The sequence below is a fragment of the Cavia porcellus genome, unplaced genomic scaffold (assembly GCF_034190915.1).
Source record: "Cavia porcellus strain 051 isolate PalLab524CR breed Dunkin Hartley unplaced genomic scaffold, mCavPor4.1 scaffold_1, whole genome shotgun sequence".
Classification (NCBI taxonomy): domain Eukaryota; kingdom Metazoa; phylum Chordata; class Mammalia; order Rodentia; family Caviidae; genus Cavia; species Cavia porcellus.
In genome coordinates this window covers 117,495,932-117,510,325 of record NW_026947484.1, presented here as the reverse complement: position 1 = coordinate 117,510,325, position 14,394 = coordinate 117,495,932, and the positions used below count along the sequence as shown (strand labels likewise).

Sequence of the window (14,394 nt, the reverse complement as noted above, 5' to 3'; positions counted from 1 at the left end):
TCCTAAATAAGCATAATATAAAGAATATATTTTAATCATATTGTTATTAACCCTTGTTCTTGGAGTTCTTAGACCCACTGCTTTGAGTATATTTAGTCTGCAAGATCAGGTACAAATAGATATAGTAAACTATTTCCCTGGAATATTATTGATCCTGCAATCTATAACACGCAGGTCCTACCTTTTCTCCAAATAAGTGTTCCATAATAAATTATGTTTGTATAATGTTATCTATTATAGTTACCTCTACAATATTATAATACAATTATTAAACATTCTGAAATGAACTACCAAGAAGAATAACCATACAAAATTGATTAATTGTGCTCATTTTGGCAGCACATATTCTAAAATTGGAATGATACAGAGATTAGCATGGCCCCGGCTCAAGGATGACATACAAATTCGTGATGTATTCCATATTGGTCTGAGGATACAGCTCAGTGGCACAGCCCCTGCCTGCCAAGCACCAGGTCATGAGTCACATTAAAAAAAAAAAAAAAAAAAAAAAAAAACCTGGGGCTGGGGATTTAGCTAAGCGGCATAAGCGCCTGCCTTGCAAGCAGGAAGTCGTGAGTTTGATCCTTGGTACCGATAAAAACGAAAAAGACAAAAAAAAAAAACCCTCAATAATTCAGTTTAATTCATCTGAGTAATTATTTTTATTATGATTTATATCTACTTGCTAAGTAGTATAGTCCAATGGGGCATGCTCTGCTCTTGTAGAAAAAGCACAAGATATTTGTTCAGAGGTGGATCTGGATCATGACTTGGCAAAATCAGAATATTCCCATCTAAAGATTAAGCATTACACTATAAAAATTTTTCCTAAGAATTGGGGATATTGCCTGTAAAAAATCCAACATCACACCACATGGAGAGATTTCCCAGAAACTCTAAGCATCAGTTGATTGCCATCGTCATCACTATCATGAAACTTTCTAATATTTCTAGAACTGGGATTTAGTTCCTTATTCATTAGTTTTTGTCTAAGTTCTTGTTTTTACTTTCAAAAATACAATTATGTATTTATTCTGCTCTAAGAGGAGCTGGATGATTTTACTTAACTGAAGTTCCCATCATAGTTATTTTTTATTTACTTTTAAAGGGAAGAAAACAGGACAATAACATGAATCAAACAGTGATAAAACAGTTGGAAACCTACAGTCGTTACTATACTGCATATTGCTGTCCTCTAAATAGTTGCTTGGCTTTAGGCTTGTAAAGTCAGTCAAGCAATACAGTTCTTCTCCATCAGGTGGTTGCTCACAGGGGTGGGCGTGGGGGTGGTGGAGGGTGCTTTCCTTCTCTCCTTAGCCCAGGCACCACCAGGTTTGCAGGCAGGGGCTTAGCTTTCTTCCAAGTTCTCCCTGTTCTTCGCTCGGGCTGACTAGTTAAGTAGAATGAAATTCCTCTTTTAGTGGGGCTGTTAGAGTCTAACCAAGCCGCCAAAGATGTCTTAAGTTGAAATCAAATTCAGAGCTTGAGTTTAATTATTTTATTCTTTTGTGGATAGGGAGATTCTTGGATATTAGTCTCACATCTATCATAAGCACCTGTTGAGATTTCAGGATGGATGAGCTAATGGGAGGGCCAGAATAATGGATTATGGCTCAACTGGTTCATTATACTTTTGAAAATCCTCTATCCTCATTTTTCCAACAGTAAAAATAATAACAATAATTGATGATAGCAAAAGTAATAAAAGTAGCCTTAATATTTTATACTGGAAAACACTGGTTGTTTAAGGTTGTCCAGGCACTTTCTAAATAAATGTTTTTATAAAGCAATACACAAGCTCTCTGAACCATTATGTGATGCTAGAGAGAAAGTCATATAACTTTCCCATAAAAACTCCTTTTTTTTTTTTTTTTGCATCAGGTAAAATGTTCCACAATAAATTGTATTGGCTGTCCATCACAGCACCTCAGGGAGGCATGCTGTTAACAGGGTCATTTCTCCTTCACAGTCGAGGATACTGAAGCATAGACACATTAGTGGTAACTTGTCCAAATGAACACCGTGAACTAGTGAACCAGATCACTGTGTGACAATGACACCACTCAAAGTCAGGTGCCACACAGGAAATGGCATCATGAAGGTTAATTTCAGATTAAACTGGGACAGCATGAACAGTGGGTCATCTTGGGAGGATGTGCTAAAATACACAGAGACAAGGTTAGTCATGGTTCATAAACCTTACCTGTGCGTGTTCTCCATTGTGTGTTTAGGCATTCAACTTTATTTTCACAAAACAGTTGTGTCAGGAAGATTGTCTTTTATCATCAGTGTGGAGACAGAAAGCAATGCTGTTTCTTCTTCCTAATAAACAGCAAGAGTTTCATGTACTTTGGGCTGTCAGAGTTGGGCTCTGTTTATAAGGAATGATATTTTTACCTTTTCTAACCACAATCCTATGAAGTCATAAAGTAATGTCTGCTTGGTATACACACACTCAAGAGCTGTTCCAGGAGCAGAGACCTGTACCAGCTGGGCTCACTGAGGCAAAGGAGTTAATTACAGAACCTTTCTAAGTAGATCTATTAAAAATGCCTTGAGACAGCAGCAGGCTTGTCAGAGTTCTACAAACTTTTCTGGGCACACATCCTGCCCCCCACAAATTCGGATGGGGTTTACATCCCAAATTTCAGAATAATCCCATATTCTTCCCTACACTAACTCCTCAGCGTTCTACAGACCCCAGACTGATCTTTCTTTCTGTTTCCTCTGTGTCTACTCTCCTTATTCCTGTCCAATCTCATTTCCAGTTACAGAAAAGAAAACTAGAGTGCAGCAAAGATAAATTCTTCCACAATTGGAAATGTTTTTCATGTAGTATGTTTCAATTGTTTATAAGAATATATGACTTCCTCCAAGCCACATCCCTCTTCGCCCACTGTGAGCTTTTTTTTAATATTTATTTTTTATTGAGACAGAATATTTGTACATCTATCTTAGTCATTTTCCTTCTTACTGGCAAACAATTCCTAACAAAAACTTAAAAGAGGAGAGTCTTATTTTAGTTCATGGTTGCAGTCCATAGTCAGTTGGTTCCTAGAGAAAAACAGCATACTGGAAGGGCCTCCTGCAGAGCAACACTGCTCATTTCTATGATCAGGAGTAGACAGCAAAGAGAAGGGCACAGGATGAAGACATTCCCTTCCAAGTGTTGCCCCAGGTGACCTACCTCTTCTGACAGGACCCTACCTCCTAACAACACATTCAGCTCTAGCGTCTCATGGTCCACCTCGGAGCAAACGAGAGTTCAGATCTAAACCACAACAATATCTGTGGGTTCATTATGATGATTCAATGTGATGTATGCAATGATGTATGCAATGTGCAATAATCAAGTAGGAGACACAAGCATTTCCATTTATTAAAACATAAATGATTTTTGTACCTATAATTTTGTACTTCTGCTCATTTTTAAATATATACTGTATCCCTTAGTCACCCACTATGTAAGAGAAAAACTAGAAATACTTACTTTCCCCTGTATCTTGGTGTCTCTTACTGATATTCTTTCCATCCCAGTCCCCTAGTCCTTACATCTCTAGTCCACTATTCACTGCATGCTTCTTCAAGATTGATGTATTAGCTTTCACCAGTGTCTGGGTAGATGTAGTATTTATTTTCTGTGTCAGATTGATTTCACTTAACATAATCTTCAGTTCAATCCATGTTACAAATGTTAGAACTTGATTTCTTTCACAGCTGAATAATATTTCATTTAATATATACCATATTTTTGTTATCCATTCCTTCACAGAAGAGCCTCTGGGTTGATTTCATATTTTAGCTACTGAATAAGTTCTGTAATAAATATGAGAGTGAAAGTATGTTTGTGGTATGATGTTTTAATTTTCTCTAGATATATTCTCTTATGGAATTCCTTGACTGTGTGGTAATATTCTTTCTAGCTTTTGACTGGAAGAGGCTTTTAACTCTTAGGTTTTTCAATCTCTAGTCTTCTTACGTGCTCTAAGAAATTTTGAATATGAAAAAATATTGCAAAATAATTTGCAGATAAGATCCATACTAATGTCTATTGCATTTATAGTTAGCACACTAAAACATTTAAGTTTTTATTTTAGCATTCTGACAACTATTCATATTACTTCCCACTGAAGTAATAGGAAAATATACACTGACTTACAAAAGAAAGGCAGGGATGAGTGCCAGTGATTTAATTTGCCTATACAATGATCCATAAATTTTTAGAGCATCCTTCTGACTACAGCTTGTAATAATGCTTTCGCTACCAGCACAATGTAAATATTTGTGCATAATTTCTAACTTTGAATTATTTCTTTCTCAAAGTATTTTTAAGTTAAATCTTTTTTTTTTAACTGATAAAGCCAAGTGTTGGTGAGAATCTAAAGCAATAAAAACTCTTATGTTGCTGTTGGAGTATAATGTGGTATTTTCACTTTGGGAAATAGCCTGGAAATTTCTTATAAAGTTAAATATATGCTTGTCCAACAGTTCTACTCTTAGATATACACCCAAGAGAAAAAATTTAATGTCTACATGAAGATTTGTATAAGAATGTCCATAGTTGTTTTTTTCATAATAACAAAAATGGAAACAACTCAGTAATTCATCAGTTGAAGAAAGAGTAAAATACACAATATAATGTGTTTCATAATATATAGGGATGAATTTTTGATATTTGTAACAGCAGTGAATCACAAGAACTTGAGTGAAAGAAATTGGACATGAAATTGTATAATGTTTTTCTTGACCTGAAGTTCAAAACATACAAAACTAATGTATATCTGTGTGTTCATGAAAAGTAAAGCATTGATTGCCCGAAATGGAGGGAGAGGTGTTTTTGCTTTTATTTTTGTTTTTTTTAGAAGTCCATAACCCTTCCTAGAGTGACAGAAAAGTTCTTGACTTTGTTAGCAGTGAGGGTTTGAGGGATATTTTTGTCAACATTTATTAAGTTATACTTTTAAACTTTGTGAATTTCAGTGAGTGCAAATTACACCCAGCCTCTTTCTCCCAGAAATAAAGCATTGGCTGCAGTGTTGCATCCTCTTATCATTGGAGTGTCCTCCAGAGACTTTATGACCTCCCCCTTGTCCTGTAATCTTGTTCTGGCTTTACACAAGCTGAGCCTCACGGGAACTCATCACTCAGGTGCTTATTGTCGTGCTCCTCTTCCTCATGTACCTGCATATTGCTACATTTTCCTTTACCTTAACTGATCCCTTTCTAGTACCTCAATCTTTTTCACCATCATTAAGAAATCATAACAGTACTTCTTTTATTTTTCAATTTGGGCTTCAGGAGCTGATATCTGTGACAAGTCTACCTCCAGCAAGACTTAAACTCAGCATTGTGATTAGCATTTCACAAATTCCTGATGAACTTTAAATAGAAAAGTCTTCTCACATTGCACTGATTGTAATGTTATAAAGATAAGACTATGTTGTTAGATTATAAGGTAAGACATGCGGGTGTGGGTGTCAGTTATCTGTGCCTATTTACGCAGAAGTATTTAGCGTTTGGTAGCACAGGGCGCTGTCTTCCTGGGCACCAGGTGAGGCATGTATGAGTTTGCTTTTCACTATCTCAAGACCAAGGACCTCACCTGGAGCCAATTTTGGGGTTATCTCAGTGACCATAGTGAGTATGGGGCAGCTCTGGTGAGGATCACACTTAATAGGTCTATATTAATCTCTTTCTTGTCACTACCATGATTTGGGAACATAATGGCGATTTTTTCAAACCTAGTGCTTTTCAACATGGAAGCAAAGAAAATAAAGGGAAAATTCCTAAGTGTCCTACAAATGCTAAACTGTATTATATTTTATAGTGTTGTCTGGTGATTACTGCATAGTTCTAGGGCATATGGTGACTTCTAGCATGAGCTTTGATCTCCATGGAGCAATTGCATTGTGTCCAGAGACATCAGATAGGAAACTCCATGCCACACTTCATAAATTTGGGGCTACTATCACTTTACTATGGCTTCTTTATTTTCTAATTTATTATGACTGTATCTATATAAATGCAAACACTGTTTCTGTGGATATAATTTCATAAAGCAAAACTATCTTCTATCTTTAGCACTGAAATTCAAGTGGCAACTATGACAAGCAAAGAAAAATGAATGCAGTTAACTTCAACCATCCCTGCTCATCTGAAAGCTTATGTCAGTTTCTAAATAAGCTTTTCATTTTTCTATTCAGTCTGCTGATCTTTGTTGATTTACAGCATGAATGAGCATGGCACATTGCAAGTTGTATAGTGAATTTTTCCTAAATAATAAAACATTTATTGCAGACACATCAAGCTAGCTGGTGGCTCTAAATTACTGTGGCAATGAAGTGCCATGTTAACAACTCATTTACATCCTTGCGGTGACTCTCCATTACTAAAGTAAGTAATTTAATTGTATCTAAGAGGAGTGACTTAGGAAACTATATTTATTACAATTTGAGGAAAACAGACTTAAATCATATTAGAAATTATGATTCAAATACAAACAAAATAAAGAATTTAGTCAGCAGTGATTGAATTATCTTTTATATAGCTTTTAGTAAGCATGCTAAAATAACTTCAGAAAACATTGGAATATATATTCAACTTTTCTCAGAGCATGTTAGCTATGAATGTCTAAGGTTTCACAAAAGAAATTTGACTTTTTTCTCTTTCATTCATATTTGCTTTTTGTTCCTGTTTTGAGCAAGTAACAAAAAGTTGAGTAAAACCCATTTCTTTTAATCAGGGCCAAAAGTCACCTTACTGTTTATGCAGGGCACTTGTATACATTAAGTTAATGTAAGGCCTTTTTTGTTTTGTTTTCATTTCCTATCACCCCAAATCTTGATTTTCATTCAAATGTTTATTCAGCTAAGTATCTACTATAATGTATAGCTTTAAACATATATGTAGCCTCTTAAAATATGTAGAGATTTTGTACTTGTATTAGATTTTTACAAACTCTTTTATAATTTGTTGCTTTCTCTCCTTGGTAGAATTTTTATAAGTGATACCATTTTTCTATGATAATATTTGTTTTTGGTTTCTGAAGCATGTATCAATCACATTTATTTATGTATTCCTCAAGTAGACTGCCTCCAGCATGCTACTATAATATCTAAAGAATACTGTCATACATGTCCTCCTATGACCCTATGAAAAAATTCTCTAAGGTGCATTACGGAGTCAGCTTCCTGAGTCATACTCAGAAGTCATGCACACACATTAAGCAAGAAGATGTGACTGGTAGAGTGAGTAAATACTCATAAGCATAGATGCTTCACTGCAAGGCTATATAGGTCATAGACACACAGGAAGGATGAATACATTTTACTGAGGGTAAAGACAAGTTCATTAAAGACGTACTGGAATATGTACTCCATAAAGATGTTAATATGCATGTAAGTGCATACATACAGTCAAAACAGATGCATTCATAATTGTTTGTAAATGTACTTAATTACATACGTACTGCAGATGATTTTGTAGAATATCTACTATCTTACTACAAATGCTTAAGTGTTCCTATCTCCCAACATTCTCTGCAAAGTTGCTTTTATTATCAACTTTTGGCTTATATCATAAATGTAAATTATTGTCTTGTTCATATTTTTATCCAATTATTGGTGAGTTTGAGTGTCTCTTAAGATGTTCACAATGTGTTAAGCTACTTTTCTGTAAAATATAAATATAAATCTTATTCACATTTCAAATTACTTTAGTCCTTTTTTGTTGTAATTTTAGGAGTTCCATGTGTATACTAGTCATGTGAACAAATTTATTCATATTTTAATATCATGATTTTTGCTTTGGAGAATTTTAAGACTTTATGAATTATGTCCCAAGTGACAATATAGTTTTCATTAGTCTTTTTCACCAGTGTTATGATATTTTACATGTAGATATCTGAAACATCAGAAACCCAGTTTTATAATAGTCAATGTAAACAGTGATCCAAGATTATTTCTTCTCAAATAGTAACTATCTCTTTACTTTTTCTTTTTTTTTTTTTTTTTTTTTTTTTTTTGCCTTTTTCCAGTACCGGGGATCAAATTCATGACCACCTGCTTGCAAGGCAGGTGCCTATGCCGCTGAGCTAACTCCCCAGCCTCCTTCACTTTTTCTCTTTAATCTCTTTTATAAGCTTCAGACTTTCTCAAGTCCTTAAAATTCCTATATATAATGTTAATTTGATATGCTTTGCATTTATAAATTTGTAGGTATAATGATTCACCTGTCAGTCTGGAATATCTTTCCATTTAATCATGTTTTTAAGTCCTTAAACAAAGAAATCATTACCATAGAAGTGGTGCTCATTTGTTAGATTATTTTATAGATTCATAAGAGAAAACATAAGATTTGTTACTTTTATAAACTACATCTTGATGTTTGTTATATTTTCTATTTGATTATTGTTATAAAACAAGGTACAACAAAAGTTTTGTATGAAGAATCAGATAGTGAGTAATTTAGGCTTTCAGTCAAGCAATCACTAATATAACCATGCAAATCTTCCGTGATATCAAGAAAGATGCTGTAGGCAATACATTACAAATAGACATGGTTATAGTCCAATAAGAATTTATTTACAAAGATAGTTGACAACCAGATTTGGCCACTGGGCTTTAGTTTGTCAACCTCTGCTACAAAGAAATAGCATTAATTTGCTTAACCTATTTTATATAGCAAATTTGCTGAATTCCTTAATTAAAATAATTAAGTCATTGATTATCTGTAGGGTTTTTAATTATTGATGAACATATTAACTTTAAACAATGGCAGTTATCTCTTCCATTCCAATTATCGAACTTCTATTTCTTTTTCCCTAATTATAAAATTTGCCTGAATCTTCATTATAGGATTTTGACTCATTTTTATCCTCAAATAAAACTGCATTCCTGTATTCAGTACTCCTTCCTGTAAACTAAGGATACAAATAATCTGCCTTTTGTCATTGCTCACTAGATCTGTCTGTTCTAGAATTCTATATACATTAAATCATACAGTGTGTTCACTTTTATGAGATCCTTCTTCTGAATGAAAAAATTTTTAATTTCATTGATACTATTGATTCCTATTGATGATTTGTATTCCATTTCACAAATGTAGAAAAATTTTAATTTACCTGTTAAACATTATTTGAGATATTTCCAGATTTGGACTATTATGAATAAAGTATCTATGAAGTTTGTGCTTAAGTTTTGGTATAAATATATTTTATATATTTTGGATAAATATCTACAGGGAAAATTGCTACATCATTATTGAGTGTTCTAAGAGTCTAAAGTGGAGACTTAGATAAATGATTTCTTAACTTTTTTATTAGGTAATATAGTATTTAAAGTTACACATTTTCTCCAACCCTTGTTTTAACTGTATGCTACAAATTTGATGTCATGTTCTCATAATACAACTCAAGACTATGTTTTTTAAATGAAATTCATTAGGTTTTTTATAGATTCTATTTATATGATTATGTTCTAATTTCATCTCACTTTTGAGCATGTGAAATCTAAGTTGCCCGACACTTTCATTCTGTTTTTCATTCCCGTGTCTGTTTCAGTTAGTTGGTGTTTCTTTTACTTTTGAATGATAATTTCTTGTTTCTTTGTATGACTTGTATATAGGACTATTTTTGAAGGCCACGTATGGTTTATTTTATATTGTTAACTGTTGTATTTCTTAGTATAAATGTGGGACATTGTTCTGAATGTAGTCAGTTTACTGGGAATCAGATTAGTTTTTGCATTGCTGTTTTCCATGTTAGTTTACAGCTGTCCAAAGGAACAACAGAGCTCATTTAACCTCCTTGCTAAAGGAATCTACCTAACTCATGATGGGGGGAGGTTGTTTCATATAATTTCACAGGGACTAAAGGGAACATGAACTTTTTCAGTATTGTATGAACTATAACAATTGCTTGCAATGCTTGTTTCTCCAAGCATATACTCAGAAACATATACTCAGAATGTGATGTCTCAGTAGAATTTAAGGGGTCTTTCTCTGTGAAATTTCCTTCTCTTGGGAGTTGCAGTCCTGTACAACCAATTGTGCAGTAATGGAAAAAGTGACTTCATATATTTTGTCTAATCTTTTAATAGTTTTAAAGGACAATGCAAATCTAATCCTTTTCCTCCATTGTAAAAAAGAAGCACAAACCTTGGAGATAGACTTTTTCCAATCATTTATGTCTCCAAATTCTGATCTTTTCCCTTTTGCAAGATACCTGTGCTTGCTCCTTCATTATTCATACACCATAGTGTGGAAAATTTCTCTAAGAAATGAGTGAGCCTACAGTACCCAGTGCTGATCATGGAGTGTCATGATGTGAAATCCAGCAATGCTATTATTCTTTGTTCAGAATGATTTTAATCTGCTTTAGTTTGTTTAATCTAAACATAAATGAAGATATGGAAAACTGCATGTATGTTTAAGTGTATTGGATTGACAACCATGTTATTAAGTTTTTGTTGGACAGTTGACAGAACTGTTTGCAGTCTCACTGTTTGAATTCCCACTTTACATATTCCATTTTTGTATCTTGAACAACTATTTGTAAAACGACAATATGTAAACATCAACTAGTGATTTCTTACTGTTTATTTTTTTCTCTGAACATATGTATTGTTTTTACCTATCTTCTGGTTTTTTTTTAGTATTTCTTTAAATACAATTTAAAAAATGAGTGAGCAAGATAATATTTTCTACCTATGAGGGTTTTATCAAGATATAACCTCATCATCAGTCCAAGAGTATTTACATTCTGTATAGTACACACTAGGAAAATCAGGGATACTCTGCATTTTTTCTGGGAACAGAAGCTGATAGTGTAAAGTGAAATTTGACTGCATCTATCAATTTTAAAATGTACAGAGCCCTATGGCCTATCAGTTTTCCCATGTAGCAAGACTTGTACACATGTTTAGGAATGTCTGTGCTAATGGTTTTTTTTTACTTAGAGTGGGTGACAGAATCGAAATTGTCCAAATGTAGAATCAACCAAATATTTACCTAGAAAATGCAATAGAAATAATTTTTCACTCATTATGTACTGGTTAAATAAATTATGGAAATCAATTTTAATAAAATGATGAAACAACCTTGAAAATTATTTTAATAAAATGATGAAACAACCTTGAAAATATTGATAGAATAATTAATAAAAATATGAATGGCACATTATACATATTTTTGTAAACTGAATCTCTATGTGTTGGTTGTGAACTAAATTAAATGCAATATATTGTTTTTAAAAACTGTACAGAAGGAGTCCATGCTGGGCCTAGGAGGAGTAATAAGAAGTCAATTCACCCTTCCTATGAGCAGTACAAACCATGCAGGGCCCAAGAGGAGAAACAATCCAAGTCACCCTTTTGTGAGTCAGCAGAAGCCATGCAGGGCCCGGGAGGAGTAACAAGAAGTCAGTTCACCCTTCCTAGCCAGTTGACACACAGGCTGAGGGACAAGAACAACCCTCACTCCAGCCAGCCCCATAATTGGCTGATTCAAGAGATAGGCTGAAGTGACAGCAAAAGTACAAAACCAACTTAATGCTTATATTGTTTGATTGACTTTGCAGGCCTAAAGTTCGTGGTCTGAGCATCTATTATGAAGATAACAATATGCAGTACAGCAACTGTGGGGGATTTCCTTCTGTCTTGTTTTTAAAACCTGATATTGTTCTCACTGTTTTTGTTTTGTTCTGTTTTGTTGTTTTGTTTTAATCAGTGTCCTGTTTTGGTTGGCACTGCTTGATTTTATTATGTCTGATGGTATGGGCAGCAATTTTGAAGATAAGGGGCATTATGATAGCCATTGTCGATTTCCTATTATACTGTTTTGAAATGATGTATCACTTTCACAGTTTTGTTTTGATTGGCTTTATTCTGTTTTCTTTTACTTGATTTTATTCTCTTTAAAATAAATATTCATTCTTCTGTTTTAAGTGATTTTATTCTATTTTGTTTTGTTTGATTTTATTATGTCTGATGGTATGAACAGCTATTTTGAAGAAAGCAAGACATGTTATGGTAGCCATTGTGATTTCCTATTATCTTGTTTTGAAGTCCTGTATCACTTTCATTGTTCTGTTTTGATTAGCTTTATTCAGTTTTGTTTTGTATGTTTTAATCTACTTAAAATAAAAAAAAGAATTAAAAAAACAAGAATTGTACAGAAGAAAATGTGTAACACCAAAATTGTATATTCTACTTGAGCTCTTGTATAGTCAAAAAGAAATGCAAAAGAGACTTTTTAAGGCACAGTAAAATAATTCTATTCTGTAATGGTCCCCACCAGTGTATTTGACTCAAATTTCCAAATTTTCCATGAAGTTTCCTGTGCTACTTTTTCCAAATGTGATCTTACTGTTCTCTGAATCTTAGAATGCTTGTCTATACTAAAAATATCGATTCATTTTATATTTAAAAGAATTTCTATGCTTAATCAAGACTACTTCTAAATAATAAATTCCTTTATGACAAAATGCATTTTTTAAATGAATCTTCAAATTCTTATACCGATATACTTTGACTCAGCACCAATTAGGTGAACCAATAATGGCAGCTGAATTGAGTGTAATTCATACTAAGTAAATGAAATAAATAAATGAATGATATTTCATTTCATGTGGAAGATTTTCTACCTTATAGTCTATGAGGAAAAGGCTCGGGAAAGCATTAAATGAGTTCCAGGCTTATGAACATTATTAATAATAATTGATTGCACCTAAGATTTGAAGAAATTGTTGAAGCTTGGGTCTTTATCATAAGCATATTTAGTTTAAATTGAAATTGCTTTATAATATGTAAAGAGTCTCACATCAAGGTTTCCCAAATTCATTGTTAATAAAATTAAACACAGATTTAGATTTTTCTAAAAACTAGTGTGTTACCCTAAATTTAATTCTGCTTAATGAGACTACTTCATCTGATTCTTGAAGCAGTGAAAAAAGCGGAGGCCAGCAATTCAAGGATATAATTTCCTGAGATTCACAACCATTCACCCTGAAAACACAATTAGGTGTACTAGGGTACAGAAATGCAGTTTCTTCTTATTAAAATTTAGTTGGCAAAATGTATCATGAAGAAGTCCTGATGCTTGTTTCTTCTTTGAGACTCTAGGACAGATTCTGAATAAGATAAGAGACAGAATTTCAGAATGATCTATCTCACTAGCTAAATTAAAATAAGAAGGAGCAGTTTTTCTCTCACCCAGTGCAGCTAATTATATATTTCAGGGTGAATTTCGGAAAAAACAGATCCAATAGCTTATAATACTTGTTACATTCAAGACATTTCCTTTCAAGAATGTTATATGAACATTTATACACAGCATAGAAATAGGAATTCAAAGGAAATTTAAGTTTATCTTACTCAGCTTACTTCACTTCTGAAGATGAGACACTACTTTAATGGATATAAGGCCAAGGCCAGGATATGCTGAACAAAGGATTGACTCCTTTCCCACACCTAAATTTTATGTGGCAAGGTAGATGCTTTAATTGTGAATCTAGATTAGAGACTATCTTTTGAGTCTGCTCTTTGGTTGTCTCCTATGATACCACTGTCTTTGGTATCATCTCTAAAACAATTAAGGACAGGTCCTGTAAAGGAGTCCAGGACCTATCCATTTTTGAGGAATTCCTTGTTATAGGAAAAGTAGAAATGAGATTCAAGAGATGGAAACCTCACCATTCTCTAGAATCACATCAAATGTGTCCAACTAGGACTGCGGAAGGTTTATAGCTCATATTTAGGGCTTTTAAGAAATCACACTAATGTGAGACTAATGATATATTAATCATAAGCAGTTTTTCCTTGCATTATTTGTAGAGTAGTTTTGTACCTTTCATAGGACATTACCTGATACATGGGCACAAAATAGCAGAAATTTTATTTTTAGAAGTAAAAGACATTTACTTTAAAATGTATTTTTCTTTTTACTTAATTTCTTTTAACACACAAAATTTTGCATCATAAAAAATAATAGGAAATTAACACTAATTCTGTATCATTTTCATCCTTACTGTTTGTACTTTCATTTTTTGATCATTTTTTTATTCCTAAATCTTATAAACTGAACAACTATTTCTTAGATAACAATATGAAATATATTAGCTAGTGTTAATTTCCTACATTTTTTAAAATTCTGTATTATTTCTATCCTTTTTTGTTTTGTTTTAAAATAAAAAAGTGTTTAGAAACTTTTTTGTACATTGTAATGTGTTAATATGAGTTTCAATCACGCACATATATATAGTGAAATTTTTAGATCAGATTAAATACCTATATCTTCTCAAACATTTTTCATATATATGGTACAACCTTTAAAAATCACATCTTTTATCTTTTTTAAATTTATGGCACATTATTGTTATCTATAGTCTCTTTATATACT

At 33.0% G+C, this 14,394-nt stretch overlaps 1 non-coding gene across 1 annotated transcript; it reads left to right on the top strand.

Annotated features, from left to right (window-relative positions):
- The first annotated feature begins 323 nt into the window (after positions 1-323).
- LOC111754391 (U6 spliceosomal RNA) lies at positions 324-427 on the top strand. The gene has a single exon (XR_002789083.1). It is a non-coding gene; the product is annotated as a U6 spliceosomal RNA (small nuclear RNA).
- Positions 428-14,394: the final 13,967 nt, after the last annotated feature.